This window comes from Lolium rigidum, chromosome 3 (genome assembly GCF_022539505.1).
Source record: "Lolium rigidum isolate FL_2022 chromosome 3, APGP_CSIRO_Lrig_0.1, whole genome shotgun sequence".
NCBI classification, from domain to species: domain Eukaryota; kingdom Viridiplantae; phylum Streptophyta; class Magnoliopsida; order Poales; family Poaceae; genus Lolium; species Lolium rigidum.
In genome coordinates this window covers 401746517-401753585 of record NC_061510.1, presented here as the reverse complement: position 1 = coordinate 401753585, position 7069 = coordinate 401746517, and the positions used below count along the sequence as shown (strand labels likewise).

Sequence of the window (7069 nt, the reverse complement as noted above, 5' to 3'; positions counted from 1 at the left end):
ACTATACACTCAAAACACCAAAACTACTGCTTTATTATTATTGTTTGCTTGCCAAATCCACTAACCAGTACCTTCAGCTCCTCGTGGGTTCGACAACATTTCTTATTGAAAATTACTATAATTGATCTCCTACACTTGGGAGCTACCAGACACACGACTCCACGCCCTCTGCTGGCCCTAGACGAACCACGAGAGCAAGGGTAGGGTGAGGAGAATATTATTCTGACTTCAAGATGTAGCCATCGCCTCACCATCCCGAAGAAGACACCGAGAAACAGTTGAAGCAAAGAACGAAAAACCTCCCGCCGGCGAGTGGCCATGGTCCGCCACACCTCCAAGGCCCAAATCCATGGAGTGCCAAGCGGACCAGCGACATCGCCGGAGAGAGCAAACCCTAGATGGATTTTACTATGTCGTCTCATCTCCGATCGTCTCCGAGTCCCGTACCAGTTCATGACTATCAAAAGGTAGAGTTAGTATGCTTTCGGTATTCAAAGTTGATGATGAACACACTCGGCTATGCGCCTATGACTGCAAGAAAACAGAATTTGACTCCTCGGAGGAGTTAGTATGCTTTCGGTATTCAAAGTTGATGATGAACACACTCGGCTATGCGCCTATGACTGCAAGAAAACAGAATTTGACTCCTCAGAGAACCCGACCACCGGCGGTTCGATGGAGGCATCTAGATCATCTGAAATCTCATCATTGGAGTACCATACATACCCGATATGAAAACACATAAGCTATCCCATCTCCACCATTCTTCTACTTTCCATCATATGCATTGGACGCAAGGACCTTGTTGAGCCTAACTACACCACTATGAGCACATGCATCATACTTGCTGAAGTATAAATGGATTGCCTAGTCCCTTCCATCAGATCGATCTTTTGGTGGCATTGGCTAGATCATGAATTGTACTAGAGCCAAGAGATCTCGACTTAAGACCCGGTCTGTGCAATATAAAATAACAATATTGCAACTCACTTTCAGTGCATGTTTAGGCCAGCCCCACACTTGGCCACTGCGCTGAGTTTCCAGTCAAGGTAGTTTACAACGGCGTCCGCTCCAGTTTCTGAATATACACACATAGAGGTGTGAAGGGGTGCCATGGGCGTGTGCAAGGCTGCGAGCCGCCAGGAGATCCGTCCTTAATGCACGCGCAGACGACACGGAATAGTGACGAATGGTAGTCGCCATGGTTGGCGTGGTCGGCGACACAGACCAGTGCCCCATTGCAACTACAACTTGGTCAACCATGTGCTATCGTCTGATTTGTTTCATAAGAATAACACAACAGAGTCGTCGATCAACTGGCCAAACCCGGCCATGCAAAAAAATACACATGTAATTACTACAAATTTAACTTTTGAAATAAACCTTGTAGCGGAGTAAGTAATGAATTAAGCATTTTTGTGTATGTAACATTCCACAATCTAAATAGGTGTCCATCCAATATATTTGTAGTTCACTTCCCCTCAGGTATTCCCAAGAACATTTTGATATCATAGGTAGGACAAATTCCATGGATAAGGCAAACAAATAAAATAAATGGGAAACATTTGTAGTAGCATACTTCTGCAGGAGAAGCAAAATTTTGAAGCTCGGTAATGACTTCCATTCTATCAAATCACATGTGTATAGTTGATCCTGGTATCTGAAAACATAAGCACTCTCGTTATCCGATCAAAATCATAAGTATTGTGAAATTGCATGAACTATAATTAATCATTAGAAATAAACATCAAGGACACTATCATTTGTATCCCAAGTATTTAGTTAAACTATTTAAATGTATTCTGATAAACAAACCTAAGAAAAGAAAGGAAGTTTATACTCTACCTTTGTCCCAGTTAATTTTTTGTTGTACTGATCCCTGTTTTGGTAACCTTAGAATCATAAAATCAATTGTTTCTATACTGGCTAAAAAACATTGATCAGAGATATTAGTTTAACGATCAAAATAGCTGCCAGGGAGTAAGATAGCTAGCAAGACACACAAGGAAATTCATCTCCAATAAACATTTACGCTTCAAAAGTTTATTCAAGTAGGATAATGGTTGAAGTACATTTGTATGCAGATACTATAAAATAAATTCGGTCTGCAACTCTCTCTATATAGAGGTACCCTATGCAATATTATAGCCTTACTAGTAGAAAACATGGTATGTAAATCTAGTGTATTTTAATAATTGAGACAATCCTATCATTACGTATAATAAGGACGTAAGGTAACATTTAAAAATATGCATATAACATAAGCAATTATCACCTTTTCACATAGTAGACTTGTCAACACCACTATCACTACTCTTTACCTCGATCATACTGATTTCTCCACCTACTAGTATTAGAAGATAAGATAAGGACTGAAAGATATTGAAAAAATAACTACATATAATAAAATTTATCCAATCATTTGTCTTATTTATTTTCATAAGCGAATGTACTATTGTACATTATTATCATTGAACAAACGCATTGGGTAGCCAGTCATCTCCAAGAACACATGATGCTGCAGATAGGTAAAACTATGGTGCACAAGGTGTATACTATCTGAATTATACAACAAAACTATGCATGTATGGGGCCATTAGACCCACCTACCATTTATCATAACTAGGAGGCATTGGCGCGGCGGCACGCCCCGCCCGTGTCATAACATCTTGTTTAGCAGGCTTAACGTAGTCAATGTAGCCTACATGTATGCGGGTCAACGGTAGATTACTTTTCTTTTTTAGAACTAACGGTAGATTACTTGGGTAGGGATAGGAGTGAGCTGACGTAAGTGGGCCGCGGCAGAAAATGTAGCCTACATGTATGTGGGTAAGTTTAATGAGACTCTGTGGTAATGAGACTCTGTGGTGTACCTGATGCGGAGATTGGGAGAGGAACAGAAAAAAAGCCAAGTGAGTAATCTAAATGTTGATAAGCAAAATGGTGCGAGAATACTGTGAACGGGAGCGGTAAAATTGTACATGGGGGACGGAGACAGCCGCCGTGAGAGTGGCCGGCCACCAGCTTCATGGGTAGAATGCCCTCTGTACTCGTTTCTTCTTCAACATCGTCGCCGCCTTGGGCAGGACGGCGGATCTAGACTCTCGGCAGCTAGTCGGAGGTCTAGCGTTGTGGAGCCGAGGCCAGCCTTCATCAGTGTGGGCTCCTTGCCGAGCTAGGGCAGTGGCCGGTGCTGGAGCTGCTGTGCGCGCTCTTGTCCGATGAAGAGCAGCCAGCAAGCTAACATGAAGATGAGGGATCGTGGATTGAGCCATCGGTGATGGGTATGTTATCGTTTTCTCTAGTGCCTCAACAGTTCTGCTTATCTTTGTTGTAGTTACTCGGTAGAATCGAAACAAAGTTAACTTGCCGAAGAATTTGAAGTGCAAAAGCTAGAGGGGTGGTTACAATGCCTTAAAGCATGCCGTTAGTTTGCTCATTTTGGTGAAATTACCTGCTAGTACCGTAGCTGGTAATTAAGAACTGAAGCAAAAAAAAAAAAAAAAAAACAAATCGACAGTTCGCTCACTTCAGTGAAACTTTTCGATAGCACCGTTGGTAACTACAAACTGAAGCCAAAAAAAACATGGTAGATGCATAGCTATATGCTTTGGCAGCCAATTATTCATTGAAATACATGAGTAATCTGCTTTATTGGTGCTCTCCTTATCATAGCCTTCCCACTCGAAATTTGTGAAGTAGATTAATTAGGAGGTTTTAGGTCCCAGTCAGAAACTGAGGCCACAACCACAATCCCCACGTGCGGGTTTATTGAGCTGAACCCTAGTATCAGTGTGCTGCTCTACATGCACTAAAGTCTCAACAACAATCATAATCAGCATAAAAACATGAACTGAAAAGATAAAAAATTATATATTTATGTAGTATAGATACGCATGATAACACATAATGCGGAATAAATAGTTGGAAGAGGTAGTTATCAGGTCATCACCTGGAAAGGTACAGAAAATTAAGCAGCGCCATGCCTTTGCTAGTGCCTAAAAACATATAGGAAACTCAGCAGTGGCCGTATGGCCCTTCTAGTTAAACTGGGTGCATGAAGCGACTTCAGCTCTTGACCTTCTGCACATAGCTTTTGAACCGAGAAACCATCAACAGGGGCTACCTTTTGTTAGTTATGCGAGTGAATACAACCTCAAACCTGCAATTTGCTCTATTTGGTCAGCTCTGAACTTGTGCACTTAAATAGAAACAACTAATGAAAGTAGAAGCCGAGAGGTTACCATAATAGCTCCTAAACAGGAAGAGATTCACCCATGATGCATCAACATATAGGAACAGATATGGAGTACACGACACTTAAAATTGTCAGTTGGTCTATCTGTGTTAAGTCAGCTAGGTGCGGTGGCAGGACCATAAGTTGTAGCCTCTTTGGTATAGCTTCAGCAGTAGCACACCATGACGTGCACCTGTAAGCAGTAACCGTATTGCATACGTTTGATGAACTGTTGGTTGTTGCCGTAGTATGTGTTTTTACCACCGTATTTAGGTTGCAGGGCAAGCCATACATCTTAAGGTTAACAATCTGAGAAACCACACACCCAACGGACCTATACGCAGTTGTCTACTGAATGAGCTCAAGCTCTCCACAGTGAATCCACTATTCAGAAGAAAGACAACATTTCATATAAGGACATGAAGGGTTATCTTGATTGAAAGTGCTTCATCATTCAACAGCGTCATTTGCAAGTTATCCTTTAGAAATGAGTCCAATGTAATCCTCCACTATAATCTAGGCCTCTAGCTCTGTATTTTTTTAGCACACTAACCTTTCCGTAGCTGATACGTATGCTCGGGTTACCAATTTTAGTATAATTACAACCACTCTAGACCTCTTAAAGAGAAACATAATTGCAAGTGTTGCAGTGAAAGAGTTACCAATTTTAGTGGTTCCTCAAAATTACGCACGTTGATCAGCATTTAACTTGTGATGGAGAGAAGCCATATTCCTGAGATCATCTTTTTATCGTACTACATCTCCTCTAGGATCAATCTATTACCAAATAATGTTCTAGTGCCAATCTATTTAAAATGCATCAACCTCTTTTGATACCTGCAATAAAACTTCTTGAGCTGCTAGAGGGAAACGTTTAGATAAAGCTACTTTCTCTTTTATGATAAAAAAAAATGAAGGAAGGGCCTACTATTCATGAACAACACCAATATACATCTGACTGTTGTAGTAGCCAAAAAGATATTCAAACACACTTTCTAGAAACTTTACCACTGCATGTAGTGATTACATGATCCAGGAGAGAGACATAAGCTAGCCTTGCTTGAAAAAATCCATGATCCAGGAGAGAGACATAAGCTACGTTGTCCATTTTATCAAGAACACCATAGTATGTAAACTTAGGGCTATTTGGCCCCGCTGCAATCCTAAATCTGCATGGATAATGATTGGCACAACAAAGGGAATGAATGCAAGAGTAGAGCAGATATCTCTGTACCATTGAAAAATCTGGAAGCATATATTAGCAGTAATATATGAAGTAAATTCAGAAGCCAATGCTGGAAAGAGAAATACAGCGAGAACCTAGCCAGTTAATGAGGATGAAGTGGCAAGAAACTAACTTTCATAAATCTGAAATGGGAACGCTCTTCCATCCAAGCAGCTCTTGGAGTCCAGAATTCCATAACATTGATGCGCTCGGAACATCCCATGCACAATTAAATAGAACATCAATGAACATGCATCTCAATGGGGCTAGGAAGAAAATCCCGGCCAGTTGATCATAATTTATATTCTCAAGAATAGCATGATCAAGAGGGAAAATGACAGGGAAGTAAGATAGGCACACTTTCTGACACTACTTTAGTGAAAAGTATAAGCTAAGAGATCAGTCTAGAATTCTTCTAGTATTTCTAAACCAGTCTCTTAATTCAACACCAGATTCCTGTATCTGAGAAGTGTTGTGTGCATCTTAACTTTTGAAATGGATGCACTTCCAAACCACAATATATCATTCTAGAATAAAACAATAACAATCAACATATCCAGGTGGACAACCATTCGTTGTCTTCCTGTAGGAAGGAAGAAAACAATTGCTAAAGGTAAGTCATTCGCTGATTCTAGGATCATGCAACTGCAGATGGATCGAAAAAAGCAAAAGTTGCATTTATCGCTAAATGACATTGCATACAAACCTGCCCAGTCTCTTATGCAAGTGTGTCCAGGAGTACTCTCCACATGCCATCCTGTGCTCCTTTCTCATTGAGAAACTCCAATTGAGAGATCCCCAATTCTTCATACAAATATGCTAGTTAGATCATCAAACAAAAATATGCGATAAGAGATTGACAAATTTCAAGAATATAATCGTAGCATCATGGGTGGAACTCAAAGAGCGAGTGAAAACGTACAATTTGCATAGCAGTGTGACTGAATCAAACTATCAGGACAATGTGTATGAACAGTTGGAAACATAAGATGTCTGTTATGCCAGTGGCGCGGCTAGGATTGCCAGCAGGTGATGTCAAAGAGCCCCAAAATGAGCTATTGAGGTCATTATGTAGTTCTTATGGGGTCAAAAGTAGTGTGTTAATGGCTAGTATCATGGTACTAATTATTATTTTGTGATGTCAGTTGACATCATATAATACAGCCCCGGCACTGTGTTATGCCATGCCGTCGGAGTTGACGAAATTGGTGTTGACTCAAGAAAATTGTTCCGGTGCAGACTACACATGCTACAGACTGTGTCGATTGAATTGCAAAAAATAAATAGAAGATTGGAGAGATGAGGGAGTCAGGGAAGGGAGGGAAAAGATGAGTTACCTGGCCGTGTCAGTAGTAGCTGGAATGTCGATCATGCTCGTGCTCAGCAAGCTCATCGTCACTGTCGCTGAGTCGCCAGATAGCTCTTGTGTGTCACCCCCGCCATGTTAGAGCACAACATCATCTAGGTTGCGTGCTGCACGCATCTGAATTATGGTAGAAGAGAAAAATTAGAAAAAGGAGATGCCACCCATCTGAGAAGAAAAGAAGAGGCAACCTACACCTAACATGTAGAGGGCACCGTCGCGTCTACACTTGTGGAAACCTCCA

General features: G+C 41.1%; 1 long non-coding RNA gene across 1 annotated transcript; it reads right to left on the bottom strand.

Moving 5' to 3' along the window:
- Positions 1–3761: 3761 nt before the first annotated feature.
- LOC124704629 lies at positions 3762–6791 on the bottom strand. The gene is made up of 3 exons (XR_007003615.1): positions 5596–6791; positions 4245–5406; positions 3762–4162 (listed from the first exon to the last, which is right to left on the bottom strand). It is a non-coding gene; the product is annotated as an uncharacterized LOC124704629 (long non-coding RNA).
- Between the last annotated feature and the right edge of the window lie 278 nt (positions 6792–7069).